This window comes from Rhinolophus sinicus, chromosome 11, assembly GCF_057876585.1.
Source record: "Rhinolophus sinicus isolate RSI-liver-muscle chromosome 11, RSI-T2T, whole genome shotgun sequence".
Classification (NCBI taxonomy): domain Eukaryota; kingdom Metazoa; phylum Chordata; class Mammalia; order Chiroptera; family Rhinolophidae; genus Rhinolophus; species Rhinolophus sinicus.
In genome coordinates, this window is record NC_142511.1 from 17155013 (window position 1) to 17175238 (window position 20226).

The 20226-nt window shown below is 38.8% G+C and overlaps 1 long non-coding RNA gene and 1 pseudogene across 1 annotated transcript in view; both read left to right on the plus strand.

The window, feature by feature from the left end:
* The first annotated feature begins 1027 nt into the window (after positions 1 to 1027).
* The window catches only part of LOC141569358 (uncharacterized), a 49823-nt gene continuing 30624 nt past the window's right edge, over positions 1028 to 20226 (plus strand). The window contains exons 1-2 of the long non-coding RNA XR_012492900.2: positions 1028 to 1139; positions 15073 to 15169. This is a non-coding gene — a long non-coding RNA (uncharacterized LOC141569358). The remainder of the gene's footprint in view (positions 1140 to 15072; positions 15170 to 20226) is intronic.
* Positions 15216 to 20007, plus strand: LOC148756624 (large ribosomal subunit protein eL19 pseudogene; annotated as a pseudogene).

Sequence of the window (20226 nt, forward strand, 5' to 3'; positions counted from 1 at the left end):
CACCTCCTTCTCTGGGGGTCTTCTGGTGTGGAGTGGGTAACTTGTGCAGCGGCACTGGGCTTGTGTTAAAAGGGAAAAAGCTAATTCTAGGGGACTCCACATATCCAGAATAAAACGTACATTTCATAGCCCAACTTGATCTCCAAAAACAGAGACCTGGAGTCCAACTGATCTGGGAATGACTTCCAGTTTGCCATTCTTTAGCTGTGTAAGCTAGGGAAACGTACTTCACCTTGCTGTGCCTTGGTTTTTGTTCCTCATCTATACAATGGGGATGATAATACCAACCTCTGAGCTAGGAGGATTACACGAGGGGGTGTGGGAGGATAACGAAAATGTCTGCCCTATAGTAAACCTCAGTACATTTTCAGTTCCCTGTGAGGCGGTGATAATGCTACATTATCAGCTGTTGGACAGGGTTCCTGCCTCTGGAAGCTTCCACAGGCAATATTAGCATAAGAGGAGATGTTTGGACACCAGTTCACAAATTTCACACCCAGAGAGTTAACTAACTTGTTTCAGGTCACACTACTGATGACAGAGTTTGGACACAGTCAAAAACAGTGATAAAAAGGCCAAGCTGGCCCAAGGTGATGGATTATATAAACAGTCAAACCACAGCCTTTATGCAGTAGCAGAGGTACAAGCATGAGAGGAGGGGCTGTAAGTGAAGGGGTTGGGAGTCAAGGGCCATGGAAAAACTTTTTGAGTCAGGATCACACTTTGGTTAATCAAGGAGGGCTTCCAGGAAGAGGTTCTGGGGTTTCAGAGAGCCTCCAATGAGGCTCAATTGCTCTCCATTTTTCATCATCTCAACAGTCAACACTTGTCAGTAGAAAGGGATATAAGACGGGCTCTGATTCTATGGATAGGTGAGTGGAGTCATCGCTCAGATCTTCCAACAGAGGCCTGGGCCCTTTAAGGCATGTGAACGTTCTAGGGTAACCCTGCGGCCTCCCCCAGGCGCGCTTACGTCATCCTTCAGGGAAGCGGCTGACGTCAGTGCGTCCTCAGCGGGTGGGGGCGGGGCCGTGACTCACCCGGACCGCGCCCCCGGCCCTGCCAGACAGCGGGCACGTGAGCGCGTACCGCGCTGCTTTCTAATTTTAGCTCCGGCTGCTCTGGTGGGGTGAGGCGAGGTAAAGACGAGCAGAGGGGACTAGGGGGCTGGGGGTGCGGTTCTCTCGGTCTCCTGGGTGCTCTCCGTGCGTCCTCCTGGAGGACGGAGCTGGGCCAGATGGCGGGGCCCGCGGGGCTACTGGAGGTGCAGGAGCGGGGGCCTCCCGAGGCGCCCCCTTCGCGTGAGAGCCGGCCCCGAACCTGCCTGCCTCAGAGTAGGCGCTTAAGAAACGAACCAGGCTTCCCTCCTGGACAGCGACTGGGTACTTGCTAGAGAGGGCCAGGGTTCTGGAAAGTTCCCTGGTGGACCAGGAGTGGTGTGGGCTACAGTCGGAACAGGAGCTGGGTCAGCGAGGACTCGGCCGGCGGAATGGCCACGTGGAGCCCTCCCCGAACCCGCAGCCTCGCTGGCGTTGCCATCAGAGCGGGTTGGGGGCGGCTGGGACCCCCCGACTGAACCGCCAAGTCCGAATTGCGTTTGGCAGTGGGGAGGGAGGTGACCGTTCTAGGGTCGCGCCAAGCACAGGGGCCTGAAGGTCACCAGTTGAGGACCCAGTGCTGATGCCACAAAATCCAGGTGCTCCGTCCCGAGCCCGGGGCATACCAAGGTGACCGGCCAGGAACCGGATAAAAGCCAGACATCCTATGAAATCCACACTCACCCGATCTTTGCGGGGAGGGGGGGGGGAGAGAATTCTGGAAAGAACCTCTGTCAGCGTAAAGTGAACTGCAAGTTGGACTTTGCAGAGTGGGCTTCCCTGTCACAGTGACCTGCATTCTGTTGTTGGTGTGGTATCCTCAGGTTTCACGGGGTTTGTCTCCATAGGCAGCTTATAAAACAACATTTGGGGAGCCTTTGACCTTGTTAGATGAAGGGTGTTGGATGTTACAAAAGAGTTAAATATAAAGATAAACAGAGTGTCAAATGGTAGGATGGGTACGTTTTTTAGTGGTTGGGGTGTTAAAATTTTCTATTTCAAGGCTCTGAAGGCTATAACCTTAAAAGAAAAGTAAAGAAACGAAAAGAAAAACAAACAAACAAAAAACTCCTCCTGTGCCCTTAGAAAGAAATGATAGAAAGTTGTGGAATAAAGATACTTTGGAGATTATGACATGAGTGAATAACAAATCTGTCAGCCCAAACGCATAAGTTTTCATTTGTTTTTCAAAAACATCACACTGGCCTTTGTAAATTGGAGATTTTTCAGAGATAAATATGGAAGCTGCAAGTTTTCAGGGCTTTAGTCCTCATTCGGAATCCATCTTAACTGCAGTTCAAATAGAGGACTGATGGTTACAATCTAACAAATGTTACATTGTTCATAACAACAACAGAAATTTCTTATCCTAATTTTGTACAGTCGCTACCACATTTTCCTCAATGTAATGCCTATTTTGGGAGGGTTTTAACTTGGGCAGGTGTGAATGATGATGAATCATGTTCTCAAACTGAGCTAATTTCCCTTTGGGTTATTGTATGTGTATATGATGTATAAGAACTTTAACATGAAAGTCCTCATGTTCAAAAATTAAGGTTTTTAGTCCGGAAATTGAGTTTTTGCTTGAAAAATAGTTAACCTTGGAATGGGCCACCTGCATCCTGTAGTATTTCATTACAATCATCCTTGACCTCAAGTTGTACCTACTCTTTTTGAGCGACATCTGTTGCTCAGTTATTGTTCACTGTGTTGTGATTGTTTACTTACAGGCTAGTTTCACCCACTACACTAAGCTCTTGGGGCCCAGGCACTCGTGTCTTTATCTTTGTATCTCTGGCACCTGGAATTGTATTAGCATATAGTCAGAGCCACATTTTTTGGTAGCGGTTTGTTTCATTGAATAAATGTGGGTTACCAAAACCAGATTGCACGTTTTGGGAAGGGAGAGTTTTTTATAGTCGAGAGGATGAAGCTGCAGACGTAGATATCTGGGCTAGGGGAAAGAGTTTCCTTTTTTTCTAAACCCACCCTAATACCTCCCCCACTCCTTCCTTGAGGAAGAAACCAAGGAACATAAAAGCAACAACCAAACTAAATTTTGGGGGGATCTAAGTAGTGTGGTGTACCTTCAAATTTAAGATGGTGGAACTTTGTCCTGCTCTCAAGGCCATAACTGTAAACCACACACTGGTATTAGTCAGGTTCTTGTCACAGAGCCGTTGGCTAGTCTTCATTTTCTTAAAAAATAGGAATTTCGGGACCTCTGCTGATTCTATGACTAGTTAAAACTGGTTACTACCGTGTTTCCCCGAAAGTAAGACCTAGCCGGACCATCAGGTCTAATGTGTCTTTTGGAGCAAAAATTATAGTAAAATAAGACCGGGTCTTAACATTATTTTTTGCTCCAAAAGATGCATTAAAGCTGATGGTCTGGCTAGGTCTTATTTTTGGGGAAACAGGGTAAATGCAATGTTTACATTTGAACTAGAATCAGTTTCTTCTGCACAATGATACATCATGCCGTCCCTGAGAGAAGATTGGAGGATATAAAATGAAGAGATTGTATTTATTCTCTTCCTTAGAAGTTAACCATTGTCAGAGGGGGACTTTTACAGTAAAGCTTTTCCAACTAGAACTCTTAGCAAACTGGAATTGATGCCACACTTAATTTTATGAAAGGCTAATTAATGACAACAGATTAACTTGCTCTCAGAGACTTCATTTTGAAAATAATATGTAGTATGTTACAGTGATTAATATTTTCAGTAATAACCTAGTACCTCTGCAAAATTCCTGAATCACAAGGTCCGTATTTGTATACCCTATGTTTAATTAAGTCAAGACAGAGTGACGTGTGTTTGGAAGATGTCTAACAAAATTTTTAGTAGGGTTTTAGTTCCGCTAAATTTTCCCATACAAAGAGTTACATGCGTGTGATGAAACACAGAAAGTAGCTCTCATGAAAATAGGAGAGAAGACTAGAAGGAAAGAGCAAAGGACACTGCTGTTGGCTAGCTTAAGCTTTGACAATTCCTACTGACTTTCATACTGACTACCCTCTTCACCAAGAATACATATGTAGGCCCTGTTTCACCTGGATTTTTTCCTCAAAATAGAGCCCCCTATAATAATAATAATAATAATAATAATAATAATAATAATAATAAATAATAACTATTGAGCATTATGTGCCAGGCCCTGTGCTTAATGCTTCATGGAATTATTTCAATTAATCCTAGTTGCAATCCTATGCTGACTGGATTATTAATTATTCATATTTTATAGGTCCAGGCAGGTTAAGGAGCTTACTTAAGGTCACATAACTTAAGAAACAGCCATGATTTTCAACCCAGTTTATATGAGGGTTCTCCAGAGAAACAGAACCAATTATTTATCTTTCGCTTGATCGATCAATCGATAGATATAGAGATACATAGATATATAGATATATGGAAAGAGAGAGAGAGACTTATTGTAAGGAATTAGCTCATGTGATTATGGAGGTTGACAAGTCCAAAGATCAGTCCTGGCTGAGTCGGCAAGCTGGCGACCCAAGGAAAGCGATGGTGTAGTTCCATTCTGAATCCAAAGGCAGGAGAAACTGATGTTCCAGTTCAAAGGTTGTCAGGCAGGAAGAACTCCCTCTTATGTGGTGCAGGGTGAGCCATTTTGTCTCTTCAGGCCTTCAACTGATTGGATGAGGCCCACCTACATTATGGAGGGCAATCCACTTTACTGAGTCAACCAATTCAAATGTTAATCTCACCCAAAAACACCCTCACAGACACACCCACAATAATGTTTGACCAAACATCTGGCCACCCTGTGGCCCAGTCAAGTTAATAAATAACCATCACACAGATCTATTTGATTTCCAAAGATCATGCTCTACACATTATGTCACAGTGTCTCCCATAATGTCCCAGCTTTAACCCTGGGTCTTTTCCCCCCTCATCTGCAGTGACTGTCAATGTTCACACCTCACTCATACCTGACAAACACACCTAGTTAGTGTAGGTCTTCAAATATCAGTAACCGACTCAGAATCCCCTTCCCCAACAGCACAAACAGCACAGCCATTTCCTTCCTTAGAATAACTTCCCAGCTTTTTTTTTAAACTCAAGTTTATTGGGGTGACAATTGTTAGTAAATTTACATAGATTTCAGGTGTACAATTCTGTAATACGTCATCTATAAATCCTATTGTGTGTTCACCATCCAAAGTCAGTTCTCCTTCCATCACCATATATTTGATCCCCCTTACCCTCATCTCCCACCCCCCAACCCCCTTACCCTCTGGTAACCGCTAAACTATTGTCTGTGTCTATGAGTTTTTGTTTCTCATTTGTTTGTCTTGTTCTTTTGTTGTTGTTGGTTTATATACCACATATCAGAGAAATCATATGGTTCTCTGCTTTTTCTGTCTGACTTATTTCGCTTAGCATTATAATCTCAAGATCCATCCATGTTGTCACAAATGTTCCTATATCATCTTTTCTTACCGCCGAATAGTATTCCATTGTGTATATATACCACAACTTCTTTATCCATTCATTTATCGAAGGACATTTTGGTTGTTTCCATGTCTTGGCCACCGTAAACAAAGCTGCAATGAACATTGGAGTACACGTGTCTTTATGGATAAAAGTTTTCAGATTTTTTGGGTAGATACCCAGTAGAGGGATTGCTGGGTCATATGGTAATTCTATTCGTAATTTTTTGAGGAACCTCCACACTGCCTTCCATAACGGCTGCAGCAGTCTGCATTCCCACCAACAGTGTATGAGGGTTCCTTTTTCTCCACAGCCTCTCCAACACTTGTTACTATTTGTCTTGTTGATGATAGCCATTCTAACTGGGGTGAGGTGATTGTATTTGCATTTCTCTGATGATTAGTGATATCTCATTGTGGTTTGTATTTGCATTTCTCTGATGATTAGTGATGTTGAGCATTTTTTCATATGTCTGTTTGCCATTTGTATGTCCTCTTTGGAGAAATGTCTCCGGGTCCTCTGCCCATTTTTCAATTGGGTTGTTTGTTTTTTTGTTGTTGAGTTGCATGAGTTCCTTGTATATTTTGGATATTAGCCCCTTATCGGAGGCACTGTTCGCAAAAATCTTCTCCCATTCAGTTGGTTGCCTCTTTATTTTGTCGATGGTTTATTTTGCTGTGCAGAAGCTTTTAAGTTTGATACAGTCCCATTCATTTATTTTAGCTTTTACTTCCCTTGCCTTTGGAGTCAAATTCATAAAACGCTCTTTGAAACCAAGGTCCATAAGTTTAGTACCTATATTTTCTTCTATGCAGTTTATTGTTTCAGGACTTATGCTTAAGTCTGATCCATTTTGAATTAATTTTGGTACATTGTGACAGACAGCAGTCCAATTTCATTCTTTTGCACGTGGCTATCCAATTCTGCCTGCACCATTTATTGAAGAGGCTGTCTTTGCTCCATTGTATGTTTTTTGCTTCTTTGTCAAAAATTATCTGTCCATATTTATGTGGTTTTATTTCTGAGTTCTCAATTCTATTCCGTTGGCCTACGTGTCTGTTTTTCTGCCATTACCATGCTGTTTTGATTATTGTTGCACTGTAGTACAAGCTAAAGTCAGGGAGTGTGATACCTCCAGCATTGTTCTTTTTTCTTAAGATTGCTTTGGCTATTCAGGGTCTTTTGTGGTTCCAAATAAATCTGATGATTTTTTTGTTATATTTCTTTTAAAAATGCCATTGGGATTTTGATGGGGATTGCATTAAATCTGTATATTGCTTTGGGTAATATGGCCATTTTAACTATGTTGATTCTTCCAATCCATGAGCATGGAATGTCTTTACATTTCTTTGTGTCTTCTTCAATTTCTTTTAAAAATGTCTTGTAGTTTTCAGCATATAGGTCTTTCACATCCTTGGTTAAGTTTATTCCTAGGTATTTTATTCTTTTTACTGCAATTGCAAAAGGAATTTTTTTATTTATTTCTTTTTCTGAGATTTCATTGTTAGTATATAGGAATGCAATGGACTTTTGTACATTGATTTTGTAGCCGACAACTTTACTGTATTCACTGATTGTTTCTAATATCTTTTTTGTGGAGTCTTTAGGGTTTTCTATATATAGCATCATGTCATTTGCAAAGAGTGACACTTTAACTTCTTCATTCCTACTTTGGATGCCTTTTATTACTTGCCTGATTGCTCTGGCGAGGACTTCCAACACTATGTTGAAAAGCAGAGGTGATAGGGGACAGCCCTGTCGTGTTCCTGAACGTAGAACAAAGGGTTTTAGTTTTTCACCATTAATTATGAGATTAGCTGAGGGTTTGTCATATATGGCCTTTATTATGTTAAGGTATTTTCCTTCTATACCTATTTTATTAAGTGTTTTAATCATAAATGGATGTTGTATCTTGTCAAATACTTTTTCTGCATCAATTGATATAATCATATGATTTTTGTCCTTTATTTTGTTTATGCGATGTATCACATTGATGGATTTGCATATGTTGAACCATCCTTGTGCCCCTGGGATGAACCCCACTCGGTCATGATGAATAATCTTTTTAATGCATTGTTGCATTCGATTTGTTAGAATTTTGTTTAGGATTTTTGCATCTGTATTCATCAGAGATATTAGGCTGTAGTTCTCTTTTTTTGTGTTGTCCTTACGAGGTTTTGGTATCAGGGTAATGTTAGCCTCATAGAATAAGTTAGGGAGTACTGTCTCTTCAATTTTTTGGAAGAGTTTGAGCAGGACTGGTATTAGATCCTCTTTGAAAGTTTGGTAGAATTCACTAGTGAAGCCATCTGATCCAGGACTTTTGCTTTTGGGAAGGTGTTTGGATGACAGATTCAACTTCGTTACTGGTGATTGGTCTGTTTAGATTTCCAGTTCTTCATGGTTCAGCCTAGGAAGGCTATATGTTTCTAAGAACTTGTCCATTTCTTCTAGGTTATTGAATTTGGTAGCATATAGTCCTTCATAGTATTCTTGGATGATCCTTTGTATTTCTGTGGCATCCATCATAGCGTCCCCTTTTTCATTTCTGATTTTGTTTATTAGTGTCTTCTCTCTTTTTATCTTAGTGAGCCTAGCCAAGGGTTTGTCAATTTTGTTAATCTTTTCAAAGAACCAGCTCTTTGTCACATTAATTTTTTCTATTGTCTTTTTGTTCTCTATTTCATTTAGTTCTGCTCTGATTTTTATTATTTCCTTTCTTTTGCTGACCTTGGGTTTCATTTGTTCTTCTTTTTCTAGTTCTTTAAGGTGTAACGTGAGGTTATTTATTTGGGATTTTTCTTGTTTCTTGAGATAGGCCTGTAATGATATAAATTTCCCTCTTAAAACTGCTTTCTCTGCATCCCCAAAATTTTGGTAGGATGTATTTTCATTCTCATTTGTTTCTATGTATCTTTTGATCTCTCCTCTAATTTCTTCTTTGACCCAGTCGTTCTTTAAAAGTATGTTGTTTAATCTCCATGTATTTGTGGTTTTTCCTGCTTTCTTTTTGCAATTGATATCCACTTTCAAAGCCTGGTTATCAGAGAATATGCTTGGTATGATTTCAATCTTCTTAAATTTGCTGAGGTTAGTTTTATGTCCCAATATATGGTCTATCCTTGAAAATTTTCCATGTACACTAGAAAAGAATGTATAGTCTGATGTTTTAGGATGAAGTGCTCCATAAATGTCAATGATGCCCATTTCATCTAATGTGTCATTTAGGGCTGCTATTTAATTATTTATTTTCTGTTTGGATGATCTATCCATAGCTGTCAATGACGTATTTAGGTCCCCTAGTATAATTGTGTTTTGGTCAATTTCTCCCTTTAGTTCTGTTAGTAGTTGCTTGGTATATTTCGGTGCTCCCTGATTTGGGGCATAAATATTGATGACTGTTGTGTCTTCTTGTTGTATAGTCCCCTTTACTATTATGAAATGTCCATCTTTGTCTCTTGTTACCTTTTTCTCCCAAAAGTCTGTTTCATCTGATATCAGTATAGCTACACCTGATTTTCTCTGGATACCATTTGCTTGGAGTGTCAATTTCCACCCCTTCACTTTGAGTCTGTGCTTGTCCTTGTAGCTGAGATGTGTCTTTTGGAGACAGCATATGGTTGGGTTTAGTTTTTTGATCCAATCTGCTACTCTGTGCCTTTTTATTGGTGAGTTCAGTCCATTTACATTTAGCGTGATTGTTGATAGGTGAGGATTTCCTATCATTCTATCTTTGGCTTTCTGGTAAGACTGTGTCTCCATTGTTTCTTTGCCTTTTTGTTGTTGTCTGTTATTTCTATATGGTGGTATTCTATAATGTTTCCCTTTGTTTCTTCTTTTTTTACAGTATATATTTCAGTTCTTGATTTTTTTTTTTTTTTTTTTGAGTGGTTACCCTTAAGTTTATGTAAAAGAAAGTTTGATATTTAGAGTATTCAATTTTCTTCAGCATGCCTACTTTCTCCATTCCCATATTCCGGTTCAGGCCTTTACTCTCCCCCTTTTTATGTTTTGGTTGCCACAAATTGTCCCTGTTGATGGTGGTAAAATAGCCTCCTTTAGTATTTCTTGTAGTGCAGGTCGTATATTAGAAAATTCCCTCAGCTTTTGTATGTCTGAAAAGGTCTTTATTCTTCCTTCATATCTAAAGGATATCTTTGCTGGGTATATTATTCTTGTCTCATAATTTCTTTCTTTCAGTAGTTTGAATATTTGGTTCCACTCCCTCCTGGCTTGTAGAGTTTCTGTTGAGAAATCTGATGATAATCTAATGGGCTTTTCCTTTGTAGGGTACTGTCTTCTTTTCCCTGGCTGCCTTGAGGATTCTTTCTTTGTTGTTGATTTTTGACAGCTTCAATACAATGTGCCTCGGAGAAGGCCTATTGGGGTTGAGGTAATTAGGTGTTCTATTTGCTTCTTGGATTCGAGGATCTAGTTCTTTCCACAAGTTTGGGAAGTTCTCATTGACTATTTGTTTGAATATACTCTCTGTTCCCTTCTCTCTTTCTTCTCCTTCTGGTATGCCCATTATTCTTATATTGCTCTTTCTGATGGAGTCAGAAAGTTCTTGTAGAGTTCTTTCATTTCTTTTAAGTCTCAGGTCTCTTTCTTCTTCCATCCGTGTCATTTCCAGGTTTCTATCTTTGGTGTCACTGATTCTTTCCTCCATCTGGTCAACTCTACTACCTAAACTGGCTATTTCATTCTTAATTTCTTCTATTGAGTCCTTAATCTCCAGAAATTCTATTTGGTTCTTTTGTAAAATTTCAATCTCTTTGGTAAAATGTTCATGTTGTTCTTTGATTGTGTTTCTGAGTTCATTAAACTGCCTTTCTGTTTTCTTGCATCTCGTTGAGTTTTTTTTAGAACTGCGATCTTGAATTCTCTGTCATTTAAGTCACATATTTCCATGTCTTTAAGTTCATTTTCTGAAGACTTTTCACTTTCTTTCTGAGCTGTCTTGTTGCGTTGGTTATTCATGGCAATTAATGATTTATTATTTATCTTCTTAGACATCTACAGGAGTGGGTTCTATAACAGGTTGATAGGAAGAGGTCTTTCTTTTGTTTTCCAGTACGTGTTGGTAGAATGTTTGATTTTCTCTCCAACTGCAGCCTTTTTTTCTCTCTCATGCTGTAGTGTTATGTCTTCTCTGCACTATTCCAGCTTCTCACACAATGAGGGGGATTCCCTGGAAGGCGGGCTTCTCTTCTTAACAGTTTGCCTGCATCATAGGGCACCTCGTCCCTGTGGGGATGCGGAGAGCTTTTGAAGTTCCCAAGCTCTTCCTGCACCAGATTCAGAGCCGTATGTCTCAGCAGTTCTGTTTACTCCTGCAGGGATCTGCCCAGATAAGTGGGGACAGGGGCGGGGTGAGTTGTGAGAATTGGCCGTGACCACCACCACATCAGGGCCTACTTCCACAGCTCCCTCCCCTTTGCCGGAACTAGTTGGGCTGTGAATCTGTGTCTGCGGTCCACAGCTCTCAGAACACCAAATATTCTGTTCTTTTGATCTGACACTGCTACTGTTCCACTTCTAGCACCGGGCAGGTGGGGGCAGAGCGAGCTCTGGGAGGGTAAGGAGGGGGTGGCTAGTCTCAGTGCCTAAGGCTTCCATTCTCTGCTCGGCGGTGAGGGCTTACACCACCGTTTTCAGCCTTCTTCCCTCAGTCTTTTCTCTGACGTCTCTGCCGTGTGCGTTGGGTTCAGCCGTGTTATATGCTGCCCCCTCAGCCTTGGGGACCATAAACAGAGCCCTAGCAGTCCGAGTTCTTCCCTCTCCCACAGCTGCGGTAGCTCTGGGAAGCAGCGAGCTCAGAGCACTTAGCTAGGTCTGCGTCCTGCACCCATGGGGGCTCCATCTCCGCACTTCTCCCTTCCCACCTACCCTGCTCACATAATTTGCCCACCTTTAGGTGAATTCAGTGGTGAGACTCTTTGTCTTGCCTGTCTGCTGTGCAGGGAGTCCTTTGTGAAGTTATAGTTTTTCAATTTGTTGTAAATTCCAGGTGAGATTTCCAGAGGCTCACCTCACGCCGCCATTTTGATGATGTCTCTCCCCCAGCTTTCTAATTATACTTCAAGCTTTCTAATTTTCTATTCACATAACCCTTTGAAGTGACTAACCCCACATCAGCAAATCCTACCTGACTCCTTGTTCAGTACTCTTTGCTGACCTCTTTGAAGGGTGCCAAGCCCTGATGGTACAGTTCAGGGAGCCCAGGAACGTCCCTGCTCTGCCTTCTTAGCACTGGCCTTTCTGATTGCTTATTCTTGACTCTCACCTGCCATCACTGTCATTGTAGAACTCTACCCTCTCCCTCCACCAGAAGCAACTGTCATTGCAGGGACCTCACTTGGTTGAGTTCAGACTTGTCAACCCACCTCCCGGAGAATGCTTATTCAAAAACACTTCCGTGACCTATGTATTTTTAATAAATATTGTTTATTAAATTTATTAAGTTAGTTACAATTTCGGAAATAATAAAAATTCTTGAAGTAATTTTTGCCTAGTTGGCAATTGTGTTGCATCTTAGGACACCTTACATAGATACTGTGGATGTCATAATATCTCCTCTTCAGCAATTTTTTTCAGGAACAGCCTCAGCGCATTTGTTCTTAGTGGGTTAGTTGTCCTTTAATATCCAGAACATATTCATTCCCAGTAAAGTAATGCTTTGAATACTTTCTCAGCCTTTCAGATTTTAACAGTTTTTTCAGTGTCATATATTATTAAGGATAAAAACATTAGAGAACATTAAAAAAACACATGGACAAAATCAGATTTTATTGACACTCAAAAGATATGGTTGAACCTGTCTAGCTTTTAAAACTGAAAATTTTAAGATGGGTTTTGGAAGATGGGCTTCATTGGGAGAGGACAGTTGTTACAGCTAGTTGTCATATATTAAGTTATCACGTAAGGTATTTTTCATTCTTCTAAAAGTTAACTTACCAAGAACATGACACTTAAAGGGTATTTTTATTAAAGCCACAAGTAAAAATATACTCCTCTCCCACGTTAGAAGAAAATCAGGTGTGTATTTTTTGATTGACAGTGACATCTACCACAATTATATTACTTTAGTCAAGGCAAGAGAGTGCTCTCTGTTTACAGTACATTTGTTCCAGGGTTTCCAGAACTTGGAATTCCATTATGACTCCTAATTTAAATGGACTTGGTTGGCTTGGGTATGTCTGGTAGAATAAAAACAGGGTATGAAAGAAGAGACATCACTTAATTAACCCTCCCTGTGTTCTTAATTGTGTTGGTTTTTTTAAACCTAGTTTTGTTAAAAACAATCATTTTCCTTTGCCTTTTTAAGACACCGAGTTACATTTATGTTTTAGGATGCAATCAACTCTATCAATAATGACGCTAGCTAGTAATTCTTTGTCCCTAACTACAAGCATATTATGTAAGCAGAATTTATGGTAATAGTATGGAAGTTTAAATCATTAAAATTTTGAACAGACTTAGATTATTTTCTCTTTGAGTTTTTAAAAAAATACATAGCATTGCTTTAGCAACATTATGGTTATAATAAAGGTATCACCATACAAATCCTTAATTTTTAAAAAAATCTCATAACATTTTTCTTATGCCCTATTTTAAAATATTGATACTGATATATTGAATTGTATGATTGCAAATTGGATTATGAGCATTATAAAATAAAAAATTACTAGACCTCGTTCTCTCATGAAAAGAAAATTTGTTTTGCACCTAAATCATAAATTGTGTTTTAAATTTTATTTTATCTTTAACTGGGTAGTTAAGATTTCAGCCTTTCTGTTTTGTTTCTAAGTCATGTTTACTGAGGTAATTTACATGCAGTAAAATTCATCCTTTTAAGTGTAAACTTCTATGAATTCTGACAAACACAGTCATAATCTTTACCACAATCAGGTCAGAACATTTCTACTATCCCAGAAGGTTCACTTGTGACTCTTTGTAGTCAATATAAAATTTTAAATAAAATTAATAAAATAAGACTTGTAAAAAGATGCCTAATACACTGGCCTTGGGCCATTGTTGTAAACTGGATTATAACTTTACAGGGAAGGAAATGTAATTGAAACAAATTTAAGATTTTGAATATATTACTCTAAAATGATTGGGTAGAAGTGTTACAAACAAAACAAAGTGAAGGATTGAATTTATTATGTTTTATCACATCTCCCGATGTGTGTTTATGATGCATGTTTCTTCACCCTACGTTCATCTCCCCCGATATCTTGATATGATTAAATCCTTAAGGCATTTTCTCTTGCTGGCTTGTATTTCAGTCTTTTCAGTGAATATTAAAAGTGGAATTCTTTTTCTGCCTTCCTGAAATAAGCAACTTAAGGGCAAGGACCATGTCCTCATCATTTGTTTATTACCATCTAACTTTTCCGTACAAAGAGGCCTAAGTATTTGTTAAATGAATGAAATTTTCTTTCATTTGAATGGTTTCAGGCTGACCGGAGAGGAATCTGACAATAACTTGGATTTTCTCAAACATTGAGAGTATTGGTCATACTAGGTTAAAACAACTTGGTGAAAATCCTAGTTTTAGAGTTGGGTCTAAATTTGAATACCAACTTTGTCATTTAGCTGTGAAACTTCAGGCAGATTTATTTCTCAGGGTATCAGTGTTCCTCTGTAAAATCACAAAACAAAACAAAATGCATGTCCTATTAGAACTGCTGTGAGGAGGAATTTGAGGTTAAAGCACTTGGCACAGTGTCTTGCTCACAGCCCAATTCTTTCAACTTGAAATCTTCAGAAGTTCCTTTAAAACCTAATCCCACAGGTGTCCATGGTGGAAGAGAAAACTGTCTCTTAAGACTGCACGTGCAGGTGTCTGGCTCTGGCCTGTGGGCTAAAGGGGAATAATTACTCTCCTAATTTATCTTTCAGTTAATTAGACGTTTTCATTTATTGGGTTTTCTCAGAGGAAACAAAGAAGAGTGGCAACGCAGAAGAGAAAGGAAACGATGAGGAAATTGAGAAAGGGAGAGATGTTTATTGAATAAATGATTGTACGAATGCATGAATGAATGAATGAATGAATGAATAGCAAAACACCAAAAAAGAGTAGTATTGTCCTATATAAGCCACCTTGTCATATGACACCTATAATAAAAAAGGGAAAAAGTAAGGAAGTTTTACAAACAACACACAAACAATAGGTGTCTAAATGTTTTGGAAAAATAAAGTAAGAATGCAAAAGTTTCTTTTTATACATTGTTAATTTGTATCTATTACATAGTATTAAAGTTCAGAAAACAGTGGTTCAAAGTTGCTTGCTTTGATTTCCTAAAGATGTTAAATAATTTGACCAGTATGATGATATTAGAGCAGCTAAATTATGAATATAATGAAACAAAAAATGCCACTTTTTTCTTCCCCAATGAGCACAGAAAAAATAATTTTCTATGCTCAGCCAAACTATCAAGTTTGAGAATAGAATAAAGACAATATCAAATAAACAAGATCTCAAAAAAATTACATCTCATTTGCTTTTGTCTCAGGAAGCTACTGGAGGGGGTGACCTATGAAAATGAGGGAATAAACCAAGAGGAAGGTGTGAGATGCTGGACTCCAACTAGTTGTTACAAAGGAATAGAGGTAACTTTAAAAAATATTCATAATATGAAAGATTGAAATAAAAAAAATTGAGGGAGTGCAGGTGAGAGAAAAAATTAGATAAGAAAATAGAAGGTAGAAATAAAAAAGAGAGAGAGATGTATTCTGTGAGCCTCTACAGTTTCAAGAGTGGGATGGCAAAGCTGGCTGTTAAGTTTCCTAGCATCCAAAGCAAAAGGGAAAATGTTCTCAGTTGTAAGTCGCATAATGCTCTTATGATAAAAAACAAAGCAGTTGTTTCCCAACAGACTTATTGTATATATTGTGAAAGGATCTTTTACTCTTAATTTTATCCCTACAATAGACTATTGTGTTTCATGTGACTGTTTCTTACAGTGTACCTTATGGCCCCAAGCATTATTAAGTGAAGGCAATTCTATAGTACTTTCCAAGGTCAACCAAGGGCATGTGATTAGCTGGTTAGGTTATTATTAATTGGCACCCCATTGAACTTCATGGAAGGCTAGAGGCTGTTGGCATGTTAGTCTTTCTATTATCCTGATCAATTTAGCTCTTGCCACACAGTAGCTCCCTTAAAGCCAAACAAGATCTCTTGACTACATTTGTCCCTGCTTAGGAGGCAGTTAGCAGCTCTGGTTACTGGAGCATGTTCATTTAGGGTCTCATGCCCCACCCCAGTGGCTCATCAAAGTATGATGAATCCTACCTTAATTTCTGAAAAAATCTTGGTAAATACACTCCTATCTAATGCACTACATTTTCAAAAATGTTTTCGTATCTTTAGACTGGATTTTCTGGCCCTCTTATTAATCTAATTCTGAATGTAATCTAGATATAAAACTTTCTGATGGCCCTGTTCCTTCAACAGGTAACATTTAGGATCGCATGTCCCTGAAATAATCTTTCATAAGGATTTATTTCCTACCACCAGGTTTATATTAATAATTAAGACTGCATTTGGTTAGAAGCTATAAAGTTTGGACAACTAACTAGAATTTTCAGTTGTCTATCATATATCATGCCCCCGACCAATGATAAGAATTTATTGTACTACCTGTGTAGTTCTCAGTTTTGAAAAATTCAACCCTTTATCCTTTCCTTTGATATATTTTCCATTAATAATAATTCTTAATGGAAAATGAAGTATAATTTTTATAACTCAGTGAGTGTTTGCCACTATAACTAGTTCACTAGTTATTGAATAATGATTGGAAAGAAATATATTTTTAACTGGCTTTTGAACTAATCTTTAGAAAAATAAAATTGTGTGTTATTATCTCTTCTGTGTCTAATAGAATATTTTTATTTACACATAAATGGCTAAGTCTCTCCGACATTCTAAAATTCAAAACCTTAAGAGTAGTTTGTATAGTATTATTAACTGCTATTTTCCAGGAAGCTTATTAATAGGATTATTTTTCAAAGTTATAAACTCCCTGCGTGCCACTTACAGGTCAGTTATTACTATGTTAGCATTTCTGTTGTCTGTAATAAAAATACTTGAAATCGAAGCCTAGAAAATGCCTTATCCTGATAGAGTCCATGGTAACATTTTTATTTTGACCTAAAGTAATTACCATATGTTAAATGAAGATGCAATGAAATAATATTTCCTCACAGTTAAGTCTACATTTAGCATTGCCGTAAAATTAGATTTAGCCAGTTCTTTTATTTTTCATAACTACTGTTATTTTTTCATTCTTTTAAAAAACAGAAACATGTTTTTCTCAAAATTGATATGATTTATAAACAGTGGTCTCTGAAGTACTGAATGTTATAGTCCTGTAAGTAGAACTGTCATAAATCTAGAAATAATTTTTCTGAGAAAATAATCACAGATGAAGTTTTTTCTTTGTAAAATTTTTTCCAAATTTAGCAAACTATTTTGACATTAGAAAATTCTATACAATAAGAATTTTCAGGAGTGACATCAGCAAGGTGGCAAAGTAGGAAGCCCTGGAGCCTTCTTCCCCACAAACACAACAATTCAGCAACAATTCATGAACAAATTAACTTTGTGAGAAATCCAGAAACTAATTGAAAGGTTCTTGCATTGTGGGCAAATGTGAAACCAGACTCACCAAAGGCAGTAGGGAGATTCAGGATACCCTCTCACCAGAGTCCCTGCCCCTCCAGCTCTGCGCCATATAATCAGGGAGACACCCCCAGCTCCCAGTTTCTCCCAGAGGAGGGAAAAAGTTGTTTCAAGCATCTAACACCCCAGCTTTTCCAAGGGGGTTCCCCAGAGGAGTGGCTTCTGCCTTGTAAGACTTGGAACTCTGATGGGTCTGGCATAATCTAGCCACATGTGGGAGAATGGAAACAATGGCATGGGCTAGTAGATATCATAGATCCTCCCTCCTGCTTAGCACCTCTCACTTACCCCTTGGGGAGGGAAAGAGTTAATCCATGTGTCCAGAGCCCCAACTTCTCTTGGGCTGACCAAAGAACTAGAATCTGTCTTGCCAGGCATGGAGCTCTGTTGACTCTGGTGCAGTCTAACTACCTGGGGAAGAGTGCAGACAGTGATTTGGGCTGATAGATGCAATAGTGACCCCACCCCTGGCTCAGCACAGGGCAAGTGGACAAAACCACAGATTCTTGCTTCTCCCTGGGAAGGGAAAGAGTTGGTAGAGGCCCCCAGAATCTCTGGTGAGGATGAATGATAGGAATCTTTTCTTATGCAAGGCCAGCCCATGAAGATTGGGAGAGGGGCCTGCTTTGTCTCATGCACAGACACCGACATAGAGAGAGACAAGGAAAATGAAGAATCAGGCAAAGGTGTTCCAGAGAGCAAGATAAATCTCCAGAAAATGACCCTAATGAAACAGTTATTTACGTGACAGAGAATTCAAATAACTGTCATAAAGATGCCTACTGAGGTTAAGAGAAAAATGGCATGAACAAAGTGAGAAATTCAACAAAGACACAGGAAATATTAGACTACCAAACAAATCATGGAGCTGAAGAACAAAATAAATGAACTGAAAAATTCACTAGAGAGGTTCAACGTTAGACTAAATCAGCCAACTCAAAGACACATTACTGGAAATAATTCAATCAGATGAGCAAAAAGAAAAAAGAATGAGTGAAGAAAGCTTAAGAAACTCATCGGACATCACCAAGTAGATTTAATATATGCCCTATGGGAATCCAAGAAGGAAAAGAGAGGGAAAGAAAAAGGACCAGAAACCTTATTAAAATAAATCATGTGTGAAAATTTCACAAATCTGGTGAAGGAAATGGACATGATCCAAGAAACCCCAAAAAATACCAGTAGAGATGAACACAAAGAAATCCACTCTGAAGCACATTATAATCAAATTGTCAAAAGTCAGAGAGAATTTCGAAAGCAACAAGAAAAAAGCTATTTGTCATATACAAGAGAACTCCATAAGACTATCAGTGGATTTTTCATCAGAAAACTTGCAGGTTAAAGGGAGTAGAATGATATATTCAAAGTATTAAAAGAAAAAAAAGCCAATCAAGAATACTCTAATCAGCAAAACTGTCCTTCAAAAATGGAGAGATAAAGCCTTTAGCAGACAAAAAAAAAACCCAAAAAACAAACAACCGAGGAAGTTCATCACCACTAGATGTGCCTTACAAAAAGTGCTAAAGGGAATTCTTCAATAACAACATAATAGCATAAGAAAGTATGAAACTTTGGTAAGTATATAGAGAAATACAGAATACTGTATTACTGTAATAGTGATTAGTAAATCACTTAATTCTAGTATAGAAGTTAAGAAATTAAAGTATTAAAATGAATATAACTTAAAAATATGTTAAAAGATACACAAGATAAATAGATGTAAATTAACATAAAGTGTGTGGGGTGAAGTTAAAATGGAGTTTTTGTATGTGATTGAACTTAAATTGTTATCAGCTTAAAATATACGCATAACTATAATATTTTATGTAAGTTGCAAAGTAATCACACACGCACACAAGCACACAACACACAAAAATATTTCTATAGGATTTACACAAAAGAAAAAGAGAGCCTCCCTTTTGCCGCTGTGGCCACAGCCCTGAGTATGCTCAGGCTTCAGAAGAGGCTTGCCTCTGGTGTCCTCCGTTGTGGCAAAAAGAAGGTCTGGTTGGACCCCAATGAGACCAATGAAATCGCCAATGCCAACTCCCATCAGCAGATTCAGAAGCTGATCAAAGATGGGCTGGATCATCCAGAAGCCTGTAACGTTCCATTCTTGAGCTCAATACTGGGGAAACACCTTGGCCACAGGAAGGGCATACGGGTGGGCACAGGTAAGCGAAAGGGTGCCTGAGAAGGGAACCTGGATGAGAATTCTTCACCGACTGCTCACAAGGTACCGTGAATCTAAGATTGACTGCCACATGTATCACAGCCTGTACCTGAAAGTGAAGGGTAATGTGTTCAAACACAAGCAGATTCTCATGGAACAAATCCACAGGCTGAAGGCGGACAAGACTGGCAAGAAGCTTCTTGCTGACCAGGCTGCGGTGCCTAGGTCTAAGACCAATGGGTACAATAACCTCATAGGTTGTTAGGAGAATTACATGAGGTCTTAGTTGTAACATGCCTGGTACATTGTTAGTGCTATGTCTACGCTTGTTACATAAATAATTAATAAAATTAACAAAAGAAGTTTTTAAAAAAAGAACTGGTCAAATACATTGCTTTTTTAGATCTTTGCTTTCTAAAGACCAGTTGACCAACTGACTATAATGTTAGCATGTGATACCAAATCTGCTTGCTGCCTCTACTTACTCATCTCCTCTTCTAGACGGTTTCTATATTTGAAACCTTAGAGTTTAGGAAACATAGTAAGTGCCTCGTAAATTCTCATTGAGTGAATTTGAATGACTAGCAAATAACTACAAAAGGTGAATTATTATCACCAGTGTTTTGGAATGAATCATAAGGCTCTATTTACTCTTATCCTTTCTCCCACAGTCTCTATTTCATACCCTTGAATAGGCATGGTCCGTCTGTGTGTGTGTGTTATGAATGTTTCAGTGAGGTACCCACCTTCCCACACCCTCCATCTCTGTAACCTCAGATCAGAAAGATTTGAGGGATAGTCATAACTTTT